Source organism: Podarcis muralis, chromosome 8 (genome assembly GCF_964188315.1).
Source record: "Podarcis muralis chromosome 8, rPodMur119.hap1.1, whole genome shotgun sequence".
NCBI lineage: Eukaryota > Metazoa > Chordata > Lepidosauria > Squamata > Lacertidae > Podarcis > Podarcis muralis.
Window position 1 is genome coordinate 8,406,016 of NC_135662.1, and position 22,915 is coordinate 8,428,930.

A 22,915-nucleotide genomic window follows, 5' to 3' on the forward strand; every position below is an offset into this window, starting at 1 on the left:
TTTGTTTTTATGGTGCCTTCTTTTTCTTTATCAGAAGGAACTGGGAATCTTTCTTTGTTGCAATAAATAATCATTTGGTTCAGGGAAGGCAAGAAGGACACCAGCTCACTGTACTGCTTTCCTTTTCTGGTCTGGTGGCTTCCTCTCTTCTCTGTTTTGCTCATGCATATGCAAACCATCTTGATTCAGACAGAAGTGTTTCAAATGCCTGAAGGTGAACCAACCCAAAGAAAGAAGGAAAGGCACTTATGGAATAACCTGATATTTCCTGCCCAGCTAGACTATTATATATCAGGTGACGTATCCAGGTTCACTTTTAGAACAGGTGTGCAACAAATGTAGAGATAAGGGAGAAATTCATTTCAGTTCGCATTTAAAGGTCAACTTACATAATTCACACTTTACAAAACGTTATGCAAACCACAACGCAGTCATTCTTCGGAATCCATGCTCTTCCAGATTTTTGCAATGCAGTTTTTCAGACAAACAATGTATTAAAAAATACATATGCTATTACATAAAAGGTGTAATTTTTTAATGAACAAAAATGTGTTCCATTAGGCAAAAATGAAAATAAAATATTTGTATATGAGGAAAGATTCACACACACAAAATCCAATGATTTTTCATGAGGCCTTTAAAACACCACCAACAACCTTGTGTGGAAATCTGGAGAACTGAATTTAGGATCAGGGCAATGAGAAATGTTGAGAAACCAACAACAACAACAACAACAACAACAACAACAACAAATTATTTATATCCCGCCCTCCCCAGCCGAAGCCGGGCTCAGAGCGGCTAACAACAGTAAAATGATACAACATTCTAAAATCATTTCAATATAAAATCACTGACAGATTCACACATCCCAAGTTAGAAGCTACGTGTTTCTACAGTACAGTGGTGCCTCACAAGATGAAATTAATTCGTTCCGCGAGTTTTGTCATCTTGCGATTTTTTTCGTCTTGTGAAGCACGGTGTCGGGAAAGTTTTGGAAAAGCTTCAAAAATCACCAAAGTCTTTAAAAACCTCAAAAAAGGCTACCACACCGCGTTCTATGAGTTGCTCCTCGAAGTCAAGTCGCAACTGTGTTAACGGTGTTAAGAAAAAGGAAACAAACTTGCAAGACGTTTCCGTCTTGCGAAGCAAGCCCATAGGGAAAATCGTCTTGCGAAGCAGCTCAAAAAACAAAAAACCCTTTCGTCTAGCGAGTTTTTTGTCTTGCGAGGCATTCGTCTTGCGAGGTACCACTGTATATCGAGGCAGCTCTGTATTCCCAAGGACCACATTTCCTCAGGGGAAAGCTGGCAGAGTTTACAGACTGCCTGTGGAAAGGGCAAATATCTGCACCAGGAAGAATTGTATCTGATTCTATGTTCACCTGGCTTTTGAACCAGCCCAGCCACATACTTTCTTTTCCAGTTTGTCTCTTTTCAAAGTACAATGTCAATAATAGCTCAGGAGCCATTAGTCGTGACAACTCTCACGTCAGGAAACCAAAGATGAACCCATCTCCACAGAGATGCTTCAGAGGATCAGTGGTTCTGTGGCTGCCAGATAGATCAGGAAGGGGTGGGATCTGCGGAAACAGAGCTGAACAACAAGGGGAGGTTAGTTACCATCCATAGCCAGAGATATTTTACGAAACCTGTTCATCAGGTGTGCCCACCCTCCCATTATGGAAGTAAACATATGACATTTTTATGCAACCATCTTGTAAATCAGAGATAGGGAACGTTTTTTCCCAAACAGAAGACAACGTTCATCTTTGGGGAACATTGCTGTGGATCACTTGCCAGTTGAGAGGAAGGTCAGAGGCAACAGAGAGCAGAGCAATACATGTAGATTTTATGTTTCTTCACATTCACACATTCCTCTCTACCTTCCACCCAGCATTATCACAGTTCGAGGACACATTCCAGCATGCTTTGGAGCAGGACCAGTAAGAATCCCAAAAGCCCTAGAGAATCGGAGAGCTTCATTTGGACCCCAGGCCCAAGAGTACCCCATATGGTATCCTCCAGAGCTTGTGGACATCAGTCAGCACCAGCAAACATGGTCCATGGCTTGGCATGATGGAGTGAGAATCCACAATATCTTGAAGGAACCACATTGGCTCCCCTTAGCGATGTTGGAGAATTCAGATGGAGATGGAAATGGGAGAAGAGGAGGAGTAGGAGTTTGAATTTGATATCCCACTTTATCACTACCCTAAGGAGTCTCAAAGCGGCTAACATTCTCCTTTCCCTTCCTCCCCACAACAAACACTCTGTGAGGTGAGTGGGGCTGAGAGACTTCAGAGAAGTGTGACTAGCCCAAGGTCACCCAGCAGCTGCAAGTGGAGGAGCGGGGAATCGAACCCGGTTCACCATATTATGAGTCTACCGCTCTTAACCACTACACCACACTGGCTCTCTAAGTTCTTGGTTTTGGTTTATTTGTCCCATGTCTGAAATGTCAATCCAGGGAGTATGATAGTCGTTCACTGTTGTTTCCAGGCAGGTAAAAATATGGTGGCAAAGAGGTTGAAGATGTGTAAACTGGGAGAGAGTGTGGCCTGGGGGAAGTCTCAAGACGCAGATAGAGAGATGTTGAAAGCCACATTTGGCCTCTGGGCTTGAGACTCTCTGTGCCTGTGGCAATTTTTTTCCTTGTATAGATTATCCTCATCCTCAGTTTCCCTCTTGGATGGCACGGGCTGACATCTACAAGCCAATAAAATATGCTTAGGCCCAAGTCATTGGGATATTGGCCATGCTGTTCAGGTCTACAGGCAATGATGATCTCCTCATCAAACACAGGTGTGGGTGTTTGGTGGTCAGTGCAGAGAAGTGTGATCTTGTTCCTCTACAGCAGTCTTGGTCAAACTTGGTCCTCCCACTGTTTTGGGACTACAACTCCCCTCATCCTTGACCACTGGTCCTGTTAACTAGGGATGATGGGAGTTGTAGTCCCAAAACAGCGGGAGGACCAAGTTTGGCCATGCCTGCTCTTCAGGGAGAAGACCACTCAAAATGGCCATATATATTTCATTCTATCAGCATTGAGCATTCCTATCAAGGAACAGTTAATCGCGTCCCCTGCAAAAAATAGTATTATTCATGTCACTATGACATGGATGTAAAGTCTGTCATTATGGGATCATTACAAGCCATTACTTTATCTTGAGCCTACAAGCTAAAAGACCCGATAATTGTTATTGCTAATAAAAGTAACTGCTACAGCTCTGGATTTTCAAATATAATTACATAGAGAGGATATTCTGCTGCCATTTACTTACCCAGCCCTTCTAATAAGCATATAACTGAATTAGAAACAGGGGAGGTGTGGGTAACAGAGATTAAATCCAAAAGCTTGCCCCCACTGTTTGTAAGGCAGAGGGCTTGTGCATGCCTTCCTTCCTGTCTCTCTTCCAACAAAAAGCAAAGGCTGGAAGTAAGCAGAAACCAGACAAAATGGGAAGGAAGTGCTTCAGATATGGATGCAAATGGACAGCTTCCCCAGACATGTGCCTTGACATCCAAGGCAATTACAGCTCCACTCACCACTTAGGAACTCTAGTTTCCCCTTTCTCATGCCAGCTTGATACCAGCTTGTCATAGCAGGTCAGCAGGAAAGGGTCGGTGGTGGGACAAGGGAGAGAATGAGCGGGGGGGGGGTATTAATGGCGATATGAGCTTATCAAAGAATTGATGCTTTTGAATTATGGTGCTGGAGGAGACTCTTGAGAGTCCCATGGACTGCATGAAGATCAAACCTATCCATTCTTAAGGAAATCAGTCTTGTGTGCTCACTGGAAGGACAGCTGAGGTCACCTCATGAGAAGAGAAGACTCCCTGGAAAAGACCCTGATGTTGGGAAAGATCGAAGACACAAGGAGAAGAGGACGACAGAGGATGAGATGGTTGGACAGCGTTCTCGAAGCTACCAGCATAAGTTTGACCAAACTGCGGGAGGCAGTGGAAGACAGGAGTGCCTGGCGTGCTCTGGTCCATGGGGTCACAAAGAGTCGGACACGACGAAACGACCAAACAACAACAACAAATGAGCTTATCAGTGGCTCCAGGCATGATGGCTTTGCTCTTCCTCCATTGTTGGAGGTAATAATGCTTCTGAATGCTAGCTAGCTGGAGGGGAGAAGGGTATTGCGAATAATAATAATAATAATAATAATAATAATAATAATAATAATAATAATAATAATTTGTTATTTATACCCTGCCCATCTGGCTGGGTTTTCCCAGCCACTCTGGGCAGCTCCCAACAGAATATTAAAAACATAATAAAGCATCAAACACTAAAAACTTCCCCAAACAGGGCTGCCTTCAGATGTCTTCTAAAAGTGAGATAATTGTTTATTTCTTTGACATCTGATGGGAGGGCGTTCCACAGGGAGGGCACCACGACCTGGTTCCCTGTAACATTGCTTCTTACAGTGAGGGAAGTGCCAGAAGGCCCTCAGAGCTGGACCTCAGTGTCCTGGCTGAATGATGGGGGTGGAGATGCTCCTTCAGGTATACTCCTTCAGGTCCTACTTGAGGATTCGCTGCAGGGATCTGGGTGGCCACCATGAGAACAAGATGCTGAACTAAATAGACTATTGACCTGATTCAGCAGGGTAGCCTCTCTCCTACTGCACCAGGGAATGTATAGAAGAGATGCTGGTGACATTTGCCCAACCCTGCCTAGGAAATTAACTTCCCAGCCGTGCAAACTCATTTTCAGCTGAGCCAGGTGTGACGTTAACATATGAGAGTGCTGGAGGTGAAATAGTTAAACAGGTGTTTTTTTAAAAAAAAATAATTTTTATTAATTTTCCAAACATGTAATAAAAACAAACAACAAAACAAAACAAAACATACACACAAATAAACATGTATAATTTCATAAACTTATTTTCCTTCACCTTATTTCCCGGACTTCCCCATACCTCCCTTTTTCTGCATCCTTATTTTTCCCATTTAACAGCAACCCTCCATTCAATTAATTAACTCATCTTCATTATAATTCCCTTAAATTTATGATATACAGCTGCAATTCTCTGTTTCTTAACACCATAACATCTCAGCACTCCTCAATGTTACAACAATTTTTAAGATATATTTTAAATTTCTTCCAATCTTCTTCCACTGTCTCACTCCCCTGGTCACGGATTCTGCCGGTCATCTCTGCCATTCCCATGTAGTCAATCACCTTCGCTTGCCATTCTTCCAGAGTGGGTAGCTGCTGCGTCTTCCAATACTTTGCCAGAAGAATTCTTGCTGCTGTGGTAGCATACATGAAAAAAGTTCTGTCCTTCCTTGGCACCAATTGGCCCACCATGCCCAGGAGAAAAGCCTCTGGTTTTTTAGAAAATGTCCATTTAAGGACCTTTTTAATTTCATTATAGATCATTTCCCAGTAGACTTTAATCTTCGGGCAGGTCCACCAAAGGTGATAGAAAGTACCTTCAGTTTCATTACATTTCCAACATTTATTATTGGGCAAATGGTAAATTTTTGCAAGTTTGACGGGGGTCATATACCACCTATAGATCATTTTCATTATGTTTTCTCTCAAAGCATTACAAGCCGTAAATCTAACACCAGTATTCCATAACCTTTCCCAGTCATCAAACATAATGTCATGGCCTATGTCTTGTGCCCATTTAATCATAGCTGATTTTACTGTTTCATCTTGTGTATTCCATTTCAGCAGAAAATTATACATTCTTGAAAAGTTCTTAGTATTGGGTTCTAACAATTCTGTTTCCAATTTCGACCTCTCCATCTGAAAACCTATTTTCCTGTCCTGTTTGAATACCTCGTTTATCTGAAGGTAGTGCAACCAATCTCGTACTTTAGACTTTAATTTGTCATAACTCTGTAATTTGACCCTTTCACCATCTTGCTCTAAAATTTCACAATATTTTGGCCATTTGGGCTCCATATTAAGTTTTTTTTGTCTCTTTAGCTTCCATTGGTGATAGCCACCTGGGAGTTTTACTTTCCAATAGATCTTTATATCTTATCCAAACATTGTATAGTGCTTTCCTGACAATATGGTTTTTAAAACCTTTGTGTATTTTTACCTTGTCATACCATATATATGCATGCCAACCAAATCTATTGTCATACCCTTCCAGATCCAAAATGTCTGTGTTCTCAAGAAGCAGCCATTGTTTCAGCCAGCAGAACGCTGCCGATTCATAATAAAGTCTCAGGTCCGGCAGGGCAAACCCCCCTCTGTCTTTTGCATCAGTTAAGATCTTAAAGTTTATTCTGGGCTTTTTTGCCCTGCCAGACAAATTTTGATATGTCTTTTTGCCACCTCTTGAAACAGTCCATTTTGTCCAGGATCTGGAGTGTCTGGAATAAAAACAACATTCTAGGCAATACATTCATCTTGATGACAGCAATTCGGCCTAACAAGGAAAGTCTCAACCTTGACCATATTTCTAGATCTTTCTTCACCTCTGTCCAACATTTGTCATAGTTGTCTTTAAATAAATTCACATTTTTAGAAGTCAGATTCACACCCAGGTACTTCACTTTTTTTGTTATTACTAAACCTGTTTCACTCTGAAATTTCTCTTTTTCTGCCATTGTTAAATTTTTCTCCAACACTTTAGTTTTTTGCTTGTTCAGTTTAAATCCTGCTACTTGACCAAATATCTCAATTAATTCTAATACTCTTTTAGTACTAGTATCTGGCTGTTGCAAAGTCAATACAAGGTCATCTGCAAATGCCCTTAATTTGTAATTTCTGGCTCCGACCTGAACTCCTTTAACCAATTGGTCCCCTCTAATCATGTTTAACAAAACCTCCAGGACTGTTATAAAAAGTAAAGGGGATATTGGGCACCCCTGTCATGTGCCTTTTTCTATAGGTATTTCTTCCGTAACCACATTGTTCACAATCAACTTTGCTTTTTGCTTAGAGTATATAGCACCTATACCGTTTTCAAAACCTTGGCCTACCCCCATCCCTTGGAGATTCTTCTTCATAAAGGTCCAACAAATATTATCAAAGGCTTTCTCCGCATCCACAAAAATCAAAACCGCCTTTCTATTAATGTTCACTTCCAACAATTCCAAAATATCTATAATGTTCCTCACATTGTCCGACATATGTCTCCCTGGGAGAAAGCCTGTTTGGTCCTTGTGAATCTCCCCTATCAGCACTCTTTTCAGTCTTTTTGCTAAAATGTCTGCAAAGATTTTATAATCCACATTAAGTAATGATATAGGGCGGTAGTTTTTAACCTGGTTCTTTTCAGTCTCTGTTTTCGGTATAAGTGAAATAAAAGCTTCTTTCCACGATTCAGGTGCCTTTTTCCCTTCCAAAATTTCATTACAGACCTCCTTCAATGGTTGTATTATCCATTCCTTCAATGCCTTGTAGTATCTAGCCGTTAGGCCATCTGGTCCTGGAGATTTTCCCAACTGCATATTCTGGATGGCACCCTCTATTTCTTGTCCTGTTATTTTCTTATTCAAAATCATTTTACTTTGATCTGAGATCTTTGGTAGTCCATACTTCTTGATAAATTCTTCTATTTCCTGCTCATCAACTGGCCCTTGTGCATATAGTTTCCTAAAGAAACTTTGAAAGCAATTGCTTATCTCATTTGGTTTGTGGATGATTTTTCCATCCATTTCCAAACTTGTCACAGTGTTCAGTTTTTGTCTCTTTTTCAATTGCCATGACAGAAGTTTCCCACATTTGTCTGCCGATTCAAATGTTCTTTGTCTCATTTGTTTTATTTTCCATTCTATCTCTTGATTCATCAATTCCATATATTGCGTCTGGTAGTACTTTATTTCTCTCAAAATCTCATGAGACTTTGGTTTAGACCTCAATTTCTTTTCACCTTCTTTTATCTTTTCCAAAAGTTTTTCTTTCCTCTCATTCTGCTTTTTCCTCTTTATGGAATTTTGTTGTATTAGGAAGCCTCGCATCACGGCCTTGCTTGCGTCCCATATTATTCTTTTCTCCACATCTGTTCTCAAATTAATTTCAAAATAGTCTTTCAAAGCTTTTTGGGCCTTCTTATAAATCTCTTCATCTCTGAATAGGGTGTCATTCATCCTCCATCTGAAGGTTCCAGTTGTTGTTAATTTCATCTCCATCTTCACAGCATTATGGTCGGAGCAAGTCTTTGGGCAGATTTCTACTCTTTTTATCTTTGGCGCCATGATACTAGTTACCCAAATTTGGTCGATCCTTGTCCATGTCATTTTTGCTTCAGAGAAAAAGGTTCCCTCTCTCTCCAGAGGGTTCCTTACTCTCCAAATATCAATCAAGTCCAGTGTTTCCGTCATTTCAAAAAAGGTCTTTGGTAGTCTTCCATCCTTAGAAATTATTTGTCTCTGTGCCTTGTCCATATTTGTGGAGACAACGCCATTCATGTCTCCCATCATTATAATTTTAAAGTCCAAATAATCCATTAAAGTCTCATGCAACTTCTTGAAAAATTCCGCCTTCCCTTCATTTGGTGCGTATATTCCCAATATCATATTTTTTTCTCCTTGAACTTGTATTTCTATTGCCAGATATCTTCCTTGTTCATCTTTAAATATCATTTTAGGGGCCAATTTTTCTTTTGCATAAATCACGACGCCTCTTTTTTTGACCTTGTCTGATGAGATAAATTCTTGTCCAAGTCTCTTGTTTACCAGTAATTTCCTGTGTATCCTGGTCACATGCGTTTCCTGTAGACATATCAAATCCAATTGCTCTCTCTTCAAAATATGAAAAACTTGGCGTCTTTTTCGGGGAAGGTTCAAACCATTACAATTCCAGCTAAGAAGTTGCAGAGACATTGTACTGCTATGTGCCTATTCCTCCAACTGCTCCAAGTTTTTGTTCCTCCTCTGATGGTGGTAAGAGTCCAAATGAAAGATTTGCAATATCTGTCGATTCTTTGTCTCCTGTTGTTTCTATTACTCCTTTCTGCAGACCCTCCTGGTATCTTTCCAAAAACAGTTCTTTATCTTGAACTGTTTTTATTTTGATCTTCTTTCCTGTGTAGTTAAAGGATAATCCTTGTGGTAACTCCCACCTGAAAGGTATGTTATTCTTCTTCAACAGGTAAACCAAGTCTTTGTAAAAGGCCCTCACCTCCAAGATATATTTAGGGATGTCTTTAAAGATCTGAACTTGACAATTCTGAATTTCAAGAGCCTTATGGTAATGTAAGTCCAGTATTTTGTCCCTTTCTTCTTTGGATCTCAGTGTAATCAGACAATCCCTAGGCTTCTTGCCTTGCCTTCTGCCCAACCGGAAGGCCGTTGTTATTTCAAGTTCTTCCTCTTGTAGCTCATCCTGCCAAAATTCCAAAATGTTTTCTATGAGAAATTCCACAAGGTTGTCTTTCTCGTTCTCTGGAACCAACCTTAATTTCAAATTCTTCTCCTTTCTCTGAAGTTCCCACAAAGCTAAGGTTGCATCATGTTCATTCACCTTTTTTGCAATCGGTGCAAGCTCCCTCTTTGTCTCATCTGCAGTATCTTTTGCACTTTGAGCAATCTTTCTTGTTTCAGAATTTTCTTGGATCAATTTATTTATAGATTCTGTATTAGAAGCTACACTTGCCGTATTCAAGTCCAGTCTTGTTGTCAAATCATTCAGTTTTTTTGTATTCTCCACTGACTGCTTTGTCAATGCTTCCAAAGACTGATTTATTTTAAGCAATGCCTGTGTCATTGACTCCATAGATGCAGTTGCTACTTTTTCCTGTCCAGCTGGTGTTATGCCTTGCATCGAACCCCTTTTCTTTTGAGCTTGCTGAATTTGTTTTGCTTTTGCTCTAGTTGTTATCTCTTCTGGTTGGCCACTCATATCCTCAAGGTCAATTCTCACAGGAAAGGTTTGCAAGTGGAAAAATCCACTCTTTTTCTCTCACTGTGACAGGTTCTCTTTAGATCCTCTAGAGGGAGCATTTAATTGTATCCAGTTAAGAGAAGTCAGAAAAACATGAGGCAGAAAACAAAGAGTCCAAAGAACAAAGAGTCCAAAAGTCCACAGTTAAAATTCTTATTACAGTTTCAACATCCTCAAAAGTTCAACAAAATAACTCCATTAAAGTCTCATAACTTTGTTTCAGTCAAAACCCCAACTTTGTATCCAGTTTAAATTGACAGTTCACTTTCCCGGTGCCTTACTTCGGCAGCCCGTCTCAGGGTTTTGGCAGTGGAAGATCTTTTTCCTCTATTTATTTCCAGCAGGTTTGCAATGTCCAAATTTCCTTTCCCCCCTTCTCCTGCTTGTTGGGGGGAAGTTTTATTCAGATGTCAGGTTTTGACAGTCAAAAGGTTAACCTTCTTTTAAGTGCAGCTTGCTCTTTCGTTGCTTTAATTACCATGCAGTCCGGGGAGGCAGACTTCCTTACTTTATGCCTTTCCCGTTTTCAGCCAAATTTCCCAAATTCAATTTAGATGTCCCGTTCCTTTCTGTCAATCTTACTCACGGGTTTTACGGTCAAATTGTAGTTTCAGGAAGGAATCGGCGCTCTCCGTTCAATGGCGACGCGGCTTCACTCCGCAGGCTGGGTTACGACACTCAGCACCGCGCTCACACCCGATGCCGCTCCGGAGCCTTTAAAAAGGCTCTTTTGCAGTACCGGGGGGCGCGAAAGGTGCCCGCCGAGTCTCCTTGTTCACAGGCTTCAGCGCCTGTGATTTTAGGGGTCCCCCACTCGCCGTAGCGGGTCAGACCCGAACTCGCGGAGCAGTCCTCCCTCGGAGCTCGAGGCAAGGACCGCCATTAAACGCTGGCGCCGACCGGAAGTCCTGAAATAGTTAAACAGGTTACCCAATCAGAACCCAGGGGGTGGAGTCAGAGGGACTATAAAACCAGCTCTGGGAGGGGCGAAGGGAGGAGTTCGTTGGGAGTTGGTTGGTTGGTTGGTTGGTTGGTTGGTTGGAGTGGGAGTGGGAGTGAATTGGGGTAGAGTCTGTGGGTAGGTTGAGTTAGTGTAGCGAAATAAGCTGAGTCAGGATCAGTTAGGAGCTAGGAAGACAAGGAAATATCTGAGAGGTGGGTTAGTAAGTGAGAGCAGGTAGCAGAAGTTATAGGTCTGGATAGACACCCCATGATTGTAATTGACCGATACCGTTTATGAAACCACACGCTTGTTAAACTGCAATAAATAAACAAAAGTTTATGTTCTAATTTAACCCTGACTGGACTCAGTATTGTACTAAGTAGGGCCTTGGTGGTGGCAGCGAGAAATAAAGTGGTGGCACAGGGATCAATAGACGGTGAAATGTCCGGGGACCCTGTTTGATTGCCACACCAGGTTTTTACTTTCCCCACACCTGATGTCATATATAGCACCAGGTTTAGGGCAAGTGAGTGTAGCTTGGCATCCCCACAGGCCTGTTTTAAGAGCTCCTAATATACTTGCTGGTAGAACTTCATAGCTCCATTCAGGAGGTATTTCAAGTCCCACCATCAAGCATTTTTTTCTGGCTTGAGTCAATACCTGGGCTGGACAGAAACAGGTTCTTGGCTTCCCTTCCATCATGTCTATCAGCTCACCCCACACCCCAAAGCCCTGCCAGACACCTTCTCTACCAGGCATTTATGTGGGGCAGGGAATTTCTCTGTGCTTTGTTTTTCCATGGGAAATTTTCCACTTCATTACTAACAATGAATGGATGCCAGCAGAAGGCAAGCTTGGCAGTTTCAGAGTTTCCAGCTTTGTTTGCTAAATGCAAGTGCAACAAAGTTGCTAAATTGGATCACTGTCTAACTAAAGCATCAGAATTTCTTTTTCTAATGCAAACTGAGACATTTCCATTGCAAATTACGCTGTACAAATTACCATAATTTGTATATGCGGAAAACTCATCACTGTGTGCAAGCAAAGACAATAACAGTGAGCAGGGAGAATAGCTCACCTTTCCTTAAGGTTAAGTGCTCTGGCATTAGTGAACTCAGCCTCCCCATTTTAGGTGGAATTCACTGATGTCAGAGGTTCTAAGTCAAGAAGGTTTTTAAATATATATCTTCCTCTTCCTGTTCCTACATGTGTCCCCAGAGTATTATTACTTTTCCCCTATAATTTCTTCTCCCTTTCTCCTTTAACTGTCAACTCATACCTTATCCCCTCTTACCTAAATTGCCAGCATTCATCCATCCATCCTTTCTGGTCCTTTTACATTCATTTCTTCCTCCTAAAACAGCTTTCTCTTCCATAACAGCTTTCCCTCCTATTCAGTCCAGAGTTTGTTATGCAAATGGAAAGTCACTTGGCCAGACTGTGGCATGGATGTGGCACATGAAAGTGACCCAAGACTCACTGTTGGGTCCTAGCCCACTACTCGAGAAACAGAGGTCCACGTTGACCCACAGTGGCTCTCCAGGATTTCACACCAGGCTCTCTCCTAGCCCAACCTGGAACAGAATCATTGAAATGTAGAGTTGCAGAGCTGGAAGCGAACATAGGGGTCATCTAGTCCAGCCCTCTGCAATGCAGGAATATTTTGACCAATATGGGGGCTCGAACTTACAACCTTGAGATCAAGAGTCTCCTATTCTACCATCTAAGCAATCCCAGTTTGTCAACCGATCAACCTTCTGCATGAGAAAAAGTTGAATCCAATAATGCGAAATTGGGCATTGCTGTTGAAGATGTAACACACAAGACAAGCGTGAATTTCCTATAACATCCAGAGGAGGAAACAAGATGCAATTACACTGAAAGTCATGTGGTCTGTTGCTATGGAGAGATGTTTTCACTCTATATGGCTTTATTGATGTCTTAATTCCATTGTTCTTGCCACTTTTGCCGTGTGTCAACATTGTTGTTGCCAAAACAAACATTGCAAATATTTCAGGGGGAAGTTCTGCATTGGCACTGAGAATCTCAAATCACAGAGATGAAATGATGGTTTGGACTCTTTGTTTTTCCTTTTTTGAGAAAATGGACCTTCTTAGGCATAAGGGGAAATGTTTCCTTTCTAAGAATTGAATCTGGCTTTGAACTAGTAACTCTTAAACTACCTAGGTAAGTTAGGGCTGTAGAATGGCCATACAGTTTAATCTCTTTAAAAATATGGAGATGGTGATGTACCCATCCACCATCTCCATGATGATTTTAGTAACTGAACCCTAGCGGTCAATGCTATGCACAAGAAGCTGGCACGAAGCAGTGTAAATCAAGCTGGCATAAAGTTACACCAGATCGAAACCCCATTCGGAAGCAGGACTGCTGCTGCTGCTGCTGCTGTCTAATCCTGGCAGAGGGAGAACAAGCCTTCAAAATAGCGTTCTACACTGAGTTTCCAGGTCACACAACAATGCTGACTGAGTTAGGGTCCAGCCTAAATCTCCCTCTCTGGTTCTGCCCAGGGCCAGATTTAGCTTTGATGAGGTCCTAAGCTTACTGAAGGTAATGGGGCCCTTTATATGTCCAGCTGTCCTTTGTCAACAACAAATTGTCACTGTTTTTTTTTTTTTTTTTGTATTGAATATATGCTATATGGTAATTTATGGACCTAATAGGTATCTAAAGCCATTTGCACATCTTGCCATGCAACCAGTCCATGCAGAATGTAGGCACCCTATATACAGAAATGAGCAAAACAGTGATATTTTAGGGAGCAGGCTAGCAGGCGGGGCCCATTACTTACATCATAGGAGCCTACACAACACAAAACACTGTTGCTGTATGTAGGTTTTATTTTATTTGTTTTTTATCTTATATTTTGGAAATGTACATCCAAGTGTTTTTTTTTTTCTTTAATCTTTTTTTGGGCCCCCCGCCAAGAGAGTGGGCCTCTAAGCTATAACTTGTTTAGCTTATACGTAAATCCGGCACTGGTTCTGCCACGCTACACTCCTGGAACGCCCCCTTCTTCTTCTTTTTTGACAACTGTCACTGCAGAACCTCCACTGCAGAACACTCCACTGCCAGTGTGGTGTAGTGGTTAAGAGCGGTAGTCTCGTAATCTGGAGAACTGGGTTCGCTTCCCCGCACCTCCACATGCAGCTGCTGGGTGACCTTGGATTAGCTACACTTCTCTGAAGTCTCTCAGCCTCACTCACCTCACAGAGTGTTTGTTGTGGGGGAGGAAGGGAAAGGAGAATGTTAGCCGCTTTGAGACTCCTTAGGGTAGTGATAAAGTGGGATGTCAAATCCAAACTCTTCTTCTTCCACCACCATTATAGTCATACCTTCTCCGGGTATTCTAAATTAATACTCTGCGTTCTCTTAAATGTGTTTGTGGGAAGGGAAAGTTCTTGCTTTGTTTTTGTTCTGTTTATTTATGCTTACTTATCCTGTAATTTTATCTCGTGAACAACCCTGAGATCTTCGGATGGAGGGCTGTACAGTGGTACAGTGTGTCCTTTTTAATTAATCCTGCTTGCCTAGATGGGAGGATGGATATATGTGTGGAGAAACTATGCTGCTGCAGAAACGTAAATTCTGCATTCATTGTTCTACCCATTTTTGCCTTTGGCCCCTCCCACTACTGGTTCATGGCCCCCGGGAATTCACCCTGTAGTAAACCTGGTCCTCAGGCAGTTCCCCAACCCTATCCTAACTGATTGCCTTTATAAGCCTTCCCATCATCAGGGATCTTGATCCCAGAGGGATCCCAATTTCGAAGAGGCTTACAGGAATACTCAACTGAAATAACTTACAGCTGCCTTGTAGATCTTCCTGCTGAATTTTAGAAGGTCAGGGATGATGGAGCCAATTCATGAGACATTTATAATACCTGAAGGGGTCTTCACTGTTTTGTATATCCAGACTGAGCTTTCTGCCAGTGGTGGACACCTGGTTGTCCTCCAGTTGTGGTTGGACTCCAAATCTCTCCATTCAGCTCTGGTCAAGGAGGTTGGCAGTTGTAATCCATCAACACCTGGAGGGTTTTGCATTAGACACCCCTTGTGAAAACAAAGGCATCTATTCCTCCTTCGTCACTTGACCTCCTTTCCCAGGGGTAAGAGAAGGGGAGTCGGATGCTTTTGAGGGTTTGTTGAAATGAAATCCCTATTGCTGTGAACATAGCCAGGCAGAGTACATGCTGATCACATTCCACAAAGCAGCCATGCTCCAGCTCCATGGGAATCCAGAATACACAACTCACAACTCTATAGAACTTCGCGGAGACACACCATGCCTCCCAGAACAAAAAGCCAGCCTACCGCTTCATAAGGCAGAAGCCATGCAGCGTCACAATGACTCCTGGATCAATTTTTAATAGGACAACCATGCTCTCTCTGCATGGCATCTCTCAGTGTGTTGTTTAGTCATCTGCGAAAATCCACATAAAGGATTTGATCATGCAGTTCAGTTTCCCATGCCTTAGTCAGTAGATTGCATACCTATACCCTGGTATAGCTTAGACCCAGACCCTCCAAGTGTCTCTATTTTCCAGTGATAGTCCCAGATTTACAGAAGCTGTCCTGCTTTCTGATTTGATGCCGAAATGTCCTGTTTTTCCTTAGGATGTCCCTATTTTCATCAGAAAAATGTCAGCGGGTACAGAGTTACGTGACCCCTGAGCCAAGGAGATAAGCACAATGTTTAGAAGACATCTGAAGGCAGCCCATGTTTTATTATGTGTTTTATATATGCTGGAAGCCACCCAGAGTTGTTGTTGCTATATAGGACATCCCTATTTTCATCAGAGAAATGTTGGAGGGCATGTACACCCTTGTATAAATTAATTGAAACAAACAATGAATTTAGTAGTTTATTGTACAAAACTCACATATACATGTACAAAACTCACATATATGTACATTAGTAACAGATATGACCTCCACTATTTGTAAGCAGCATTTGAACATGGTTTGGCATGGAGTCTACTAGTTTCGAACAGTCACTGTTGATTTTTGGATCCCTGTACCACACTTGAATCAGTGCCTGAATGAGCTTCTCCATCGTTATACAGTCTACAGGATTGAGGAGACTCTTACATATAGCCCACAAATTCTCAGTGGGATTTATGTCCGGGGAATTCCCTGGCCAATCAAGTACCTGTATTTGCTGCTCTGTCATGAATTTCTTCACCACTTTCGATGTGTGACAGGGGGCTAAGTCCTGCTGCAATATCCCAGTACCGTCAGGGTACCTCTTTTCCAGCTCTGGAATAACTCTCTTTCGTAGAACCTCAATATATTGTGGCGAGCGCATCATTCCTTCTATTGGCTGCAGGCTTCCGACACCATAATGGTCAACTGACTTTTCGTGTTTGTTTTGAGTACAGGAATACGAGTAAGATAGAAAACATGCTTTGTTTCAATTAATTTCCACAAGGGTGTAGATCCTGCACCTCTAATGCAGCTAACAAGATGTATGGAAATGGGGAACATAGGGAAGCTGCCTTATAGCATTGTGCCAGCTGTGACCATTTGGGTGGGCTGCCCTTGTACCTGGTCCGGAAGCTGCAGTTTGTGCAGGTGGCCACACTGATCACAGGAGCAGGTTACCGGCAATGTGTTACTCCTTTGCTGAGAGAGCTTCAGAGGCTGCCAACTTGCTACTGGGCCAGATTCGGGGTATTGTGTTAATTCACAAAACCCTAAACAACTTGAGCCCAAACTACCTTGATTCCTTATGCCCCACTTCAATTATTGAGATCTTATGAGGTGGCAATTCTGGTAGCCCTCCCCACACCCCTAAGGTTTGGCAGACATCTACTTTAGACTGAGCTATTAGTATGCCCTGTGGAACTCCTTGCCACTAGAGGTTTGGCAGGAGTTATCCCTACTTTCTTTCCACCATCTTCTTTAAGAAGTGTATTGTTCAGGCGGGCCTTTCAAATGCCATTTTTTGTTATAATTAAGCATTTTTTTAAAATTCATATGCCGTTGATATTTTTATTATTGCGTGTAGTGTTGTGCTTTCATCTTGTACTCTGCCTTGCTATATTTTCTTTGAAAGTGTGGTTTATAAATATTTGAATAAAAATAAAATAGAATGTAGTAACAAACCATGTGCAACCCCGAAAGTTCATCTGCTTTGGCCTTTTCATGTTTGCCTAACCATTTATCTTCAGTCTAGGCAAACTCATTACATCTAAAGAAAGACTCGCACAAAAACACATAGAAAACACATGCTGAATACATATTTTCCCTTCCTTGCCCAGCACAGCAGGCTGCCTGTGATGTTATTGTGATGCGGTTGCTAACCGAATGACAGTTGCTACATTTCCAATGTTTTAGGGAAACTTGCTCATTAGTTATACTCGGTTCAATTTCTATCTTTGAGAACTTCATCTGGGTGCATTTAATATTCAACCTTTCGATTTTCTTTTTTCAGTTCATTAATTTGAACAGTAATCTCATCATTTTCAGCACAGAGCCACTATTGTGCACTGTCTGGGTAAAACAGTCTCCAATAAAGTCATTTCCCTCACTCCAGCTATTTCCCTTATGAAGCACACATTACCTTAACCTTCAATGCACTAAAGATGGACCTGCTGTGAGCAAGGCCAGAACCTGCAGTATGCTATTCAGTTTTTTCCCAGGATATTTCGATTTTTTGACAAGAAGTTGAGGCTCAACCTTGCCCTAGCTGAACAAGTGGAATCCAAGATAGAACCCCAAAACTGTGGGGCAGAAAGACTTCCATACAGACCCTGGACCTCCCATGCTGAGCCTCTTTATGCATACTTCGGATGGACAGAAGAATCCACCCCAGAATTCATGCAGAAGAGAACGTGAGCCTGCTGCCTTCAGCATCACAAAGCTTTGTCCATTGCATTCAATGTGGACAATGTGTGGCAGGATCTAGCCCAAGTTTGGTCACTCCCTGATTCCAACAGGAGAAGTTTCAGCATGTAACATTGAAAGAAATGGGATGGGGGGGGGGTATCCGTTAGCTGGATTTTATCCTCGCTTGACACAGTGAAGCTTGGGGTGAAGCTCATAGAATTATAGGATTGGAAGGGACCCTGAGGATCATCTAGTCCAACCTTTGCTGAAGAATACTTCCGCCTTCCACAGAATATCCTGAACCTCCTACAGTGGTACCTCGCAAGACGAATGCCTCGCAAGACAAAAAACTCGCTAGACAAAAGGGTTTTTTGTTTTTTGAGCTGCTTCGCAAGACGATTTTCCCTATGGGCTTGCTTTGCAAGACGGAAACGTCTTGCAAGTTTGTTTCCTTTTTCTTAACACCGTTAATACAGTTGCGACTTGACTTCGAGGAGCAACTCATAGAACGCGGTGTGGTAGCCTTTTTTGAGGTTTTTGAAGACTTTGGTGATTTTTGAAGCTTTTCCAAAACTTTCCCGACACCGTGTTTCCAAGACGAAAAAAATCGCAAGACGACAAAACTCACGGAACGAATTAATTTCGTCTTGCGAGGCACCACTGTACTCTTATGTTTCTGGGGTTGTCCTCTGTCTTGGACTTTTTCCACTTTTCTAGTTCTGGGACTGATGGGGTCAACTACATCCTCTTCCACTGAGGAATCTCTCTCCCTCCCCTGTGCCATGAGTGATTGTGATTCCTCAGAAAGTTGGCTCCCATCCAGTCCGCCTTTCCTGTGTTGATAAGTCACATTCCTTACAGCTACAAAGGGAGGCACTGGCAGCTCATTGGTTCCAGCTGTCTGAAAAATCTGCAAGTCTCCCTCTTCTACTTCTGCCTGACTGCCTTCTAGCTCAGGCTGCCCTTCTCGGTTTTGGACTGTCGTGTCCATGACAACCATGCTCTAACCAACTGAGTTAAGTCGGTGCTTCCATCCTGTCACAATTCTCGGTTTGCATTCAATCACATACTGGCACATTCACGTTGCACAACGAAAGATGATTTGCACAACCAGGACCATAAGGACTGCTTGCATCTCTTATGTTCCCCGTTGGTCATTGAGGTCCACCAATGGGGCACTTCTTCTGGCTCCCTACACCCTTGAGGTTCAGTCGGCCTTCAATAGGGACAGTGTGGCAGGCCCTGCCCTATGGAAATCCATGCCAGTAGAGGTTGGGCAGTGATCACCTATGCTTTCTTTTAAAAGAGTGTCATTCAGACAGCTAACAAAAGGAACTTAAAAAACAAACATCAGGAAAGGAGAGGTGGGAAGTTAGGAAGAAACTTTGTGTATTATTATTATTATTATTATTATTATTATTATTATTATTATTATTTGTATATGACAATAAATATTTTGGAATATTTTTGGAGATTTAATAAAAAATGTATATGTATATAGTGTCATTCAGGCCTTTGCAATGTGGATTTCTTTTTACCGATAAGTATTTACTGCTGCTTTTTTCGATGCTTTCATTGATCTTATTGTATGATGTACACTACCTTCCTGTATTTTATTTCCGTGAAACTATGGTTTATAAGAATTTTAATAAATAGATCAACAAAATAGGCAAACCTACTTTCCTCCCCTGCAAAAAAAACCCAGACCTCTTGCAATAATGAAAGCGATGGGAAAATGCACCAAGAAGTTTAGGGTAACATTTGTGTGATGCCATCCGATCTGATCTCCTTGCAAAGAAGTCAGAATCAATGCTCACAATTTAAATGGCATTGTCTAACTTTCTGCAAACAAATTAGGGTGAATGCTCAATAAGCAAGTTGTCTGGAAGGCTCTTTATATTATGCAATTTGCGCAACCCACATGCAATGATGCTGAACCCCAAGCAGGCCAGAAACAGACAGACCCTCCCATCCCTATGATCAAGTTACTCTTCTGAAGAATGGGTGCAGCTGGTACATTAGCTTGAATTGGCAAAGAGGTGCTATACACTTCTCTTTGCCATCTGGGGCTCTAGGTAGGATCAGAAGGACTTCCCACACTTGCTCCTTCTGTGGAAGAATTTAATCCCATGCAAAACAGGGGGACTCTCCATTGATCAGGCCCAGTAATAACATTATCTCGCCTGGACAGAGCAAGGAATATTTCCAGCGGATCTATATTTGCGATAGTTTTGATTTGCCAAAGCAGAAGATAGTAATTCTGAACTTGGCAAATGAATTCAATTTCATCGCACAGGACTATTAAGATCGTGAAAGAGAAAACAGCGCGTTGTCGCCAAAGTTCGTGCCCTCTGTTACTTTAATAGATTTCGCTCAGGGAACAAATATTGACAGATAATTTTTGGATGTTTAGAAAATAAAATGCACAGGAGAAGCGAGCATTTTATAAACCATCTGCTCAACAATACATCTGAAGGGTGCATTTTAGCCTATTAAGGAGGGACAAATGTATTTTCCTTTGTAAACACTGAGAAGGGAAAGAAAGCCATTAGCGACCCATTACTTATTTGTTCAAGATATTAAAACTGATCCTTAAATATGATATTTCTGCAGCTGCATTTAAATAGCCAGCTGATCTGGAAGTTAACCACTTACACAGTCAACGATGAAAATCTTCCTCCATGGATATTAAGACTCACAAAATATTGAACGCATGGTTACAACTGCTTTGGACCACTAACGCAGCAGAATTAAGGATGTATAACTGCCTCAGATAATAGCTAGGTCAGGGGTAGGCAAACTAAGGCCCAGGGGCCGGATGCGGCCCAATTGCCTTCTAAATCCAGCCCGCGGACAGTCTGGGAATCAGTGTGTTTTTACATGAGTAGAATGTGTCCTTTTATTTAAAATGCATCTCTGGGTTATTTGTGGGGCATAGGAATTCATTCCTTGTTTTTCTTTTCAAAATATAGTCTGGCCCCCCACAAGGTCTGAGGGCAGTGGACCAGTCCCCTGCTGAAAAAGTTTGCTGACGCCTGAGCTAGGTCTTAACCTGGCCCTTAAACTGAGCTAAAGTTGGTGCCAAACAGACCTCAGAAGGGAGAGAGGCAGCTTCTAAATACTGGTGTTATGTATCTCCAGCAAGCTGCTCCACGCAGCATTCTAACAGCCACATTCTGGGTTAGCTGCAGCTTCATGGTCACCTTCAAGGGCAGCACCACACAAAGTGCATTACAACAATCTAGTCAGGAAATTTCCAGAGGATGAGCTACTCTGGCAAGCTATCTTGAAGGAATGGGTTTCCCAAACCCAAAACTGACTGTGCAGGCAGTTTGAAACTGCACCAAAATCCCTATTTTCCCTTAGCTAAAATCCATTAACTTGAGCTCTGAGTCAATGTATAAACAAAAATCCGGCTGTGCTCAAAGCTCTCTCCTTTATCAGTTTGTGACGGCAAGTATGGCCTGCACTGTACCAGTAGAACAGAGAAGATTCATCTGTGCCTTATCTTACGTCCTGACCACAAAGAACACAGACCCAGTCTGGGAACAGCGCCAGAGTACGTTCTCGGAGATGATGACCTCTTCCTTCAAGATGAGAGTAGGAAGAGGAAGATCCTTTTATGGTCAGAAGTACAGGAAGGAAGATCCTTTTATGGTTAAGAATACCAGAGCAGGAACATATGTGATGTCAACCTGTGTACATAGGCTGACGTGGTTGGATTCCTAGGGAAGGAGGGAGAGGGTGCCTGGAGGATATATATACTGCATGAAATTTCTTATTTCTTTGGACTTGCTGTGGACTCACCACACAAGTGCCTTCTGCTATCCGGAGAGCAGAATAAACTCTTTCTTGGAATCAACCTCGGTGTCATTTGACTTCCTTCCTCCTGTCCCGGAGCAACGCAGACCCAATCGGTGAACTCCAATAAGGCTACAATCTCAGTCCAGGAATGGTCATAGCTGGTCAATCAACCACACTTGGCCATAGGGATTCTGAGCCACTGAAGCCACTTTAGCCAAGATGTAACTAGGAATAGCTCAAAATAGACACAAGGTATAAATTACCGGTATATTCAGTTTTCATTTAAAGGTGGATCTGCCAAATGCAGACTTTCTGAAACAACGTGTTAAACAAAACACAGCAATCCTTCAAAATCCTTCAACTGGCAGATTCGCAAATCCCTACTTCCCATTATTATTATTATTATTATTATTATTATTATTATTAATATCCCGCCCATCTGGCTGAGTTTCCCCAGCCACTCTGAGTGGCTTCCAACAAAAGATTAAAAATATATTAAAACACACATCATTAAAAACTTCCCTAAACAGGGCTGTCTTCAGATGTCTTCTAAACGTCAGATAGTTGTTTATTTCTTTGACATCTAATGGGAGGGTGTTCCACAGGGTGGGTGCCACTACCGGGAAGGCCATCTGCCTGGTTCCCTGTAACTTCACTTCCCACAGCGAGGGAACCGCCAGAAGTCCCTCGGAACTGGACCTCAGTGTCCGGGCTGAACAATGGGGGTGTAGATGCTCCTTCAGGTATACTGGGCTTGTAACTTGTAACATCATCTAAAGTAAGTTGCTTGCCTAAGTCCAACAGCTGAGAACTATCAACCCACAAGACCCTCATCTTGGTGGGATTCAGACTCAGTTTAGGGATTCATTCTCAGGCATTGTACAGCCTCAACTGAGTCATATTTGAGCCCCGAACCTGAAGTACCCCATTCCTATTCTTGGATATATTTTCACAGAACTCTGGAGGGCTGAAATTCTGACAGCTAGTTAGAAAGGGGGTCACTGAAGCACAGTTGCTGGCCTGGCACCACCATTCTCTGACCATGTCTACAGGAAATAGCATCACCTGGGTAATTGGTCAAGAAGGAGATTGTGGGGAGCTGCACACAGTCTGCAAACTGTTGGCTGCCCATCCCGGCATGATGGGATGGGCTACTTGCTTGACTGCGGCGGACAATTTTCCATCTGCACAAATGGAGAAATATTGACACAAGTTAAACAGCCAACCTTGCAGAAACACACATTAAGGAGGTTAGATGGATGGAAGGGACCATAAAAGTAGACAGTCTAAATTTAAGTCTAACTAATTGAAGCATCTTTAATTCAACAGCACAACTATTTCATCGGAGCAGCAAGAATATTCCACTGTTGCAGTGTTTGAGCTCTCATGCCAAACATTGATTAGGTGAGTTCTTACCTCTAAATTATTATGTGGGGAATATGAAGAATTTACC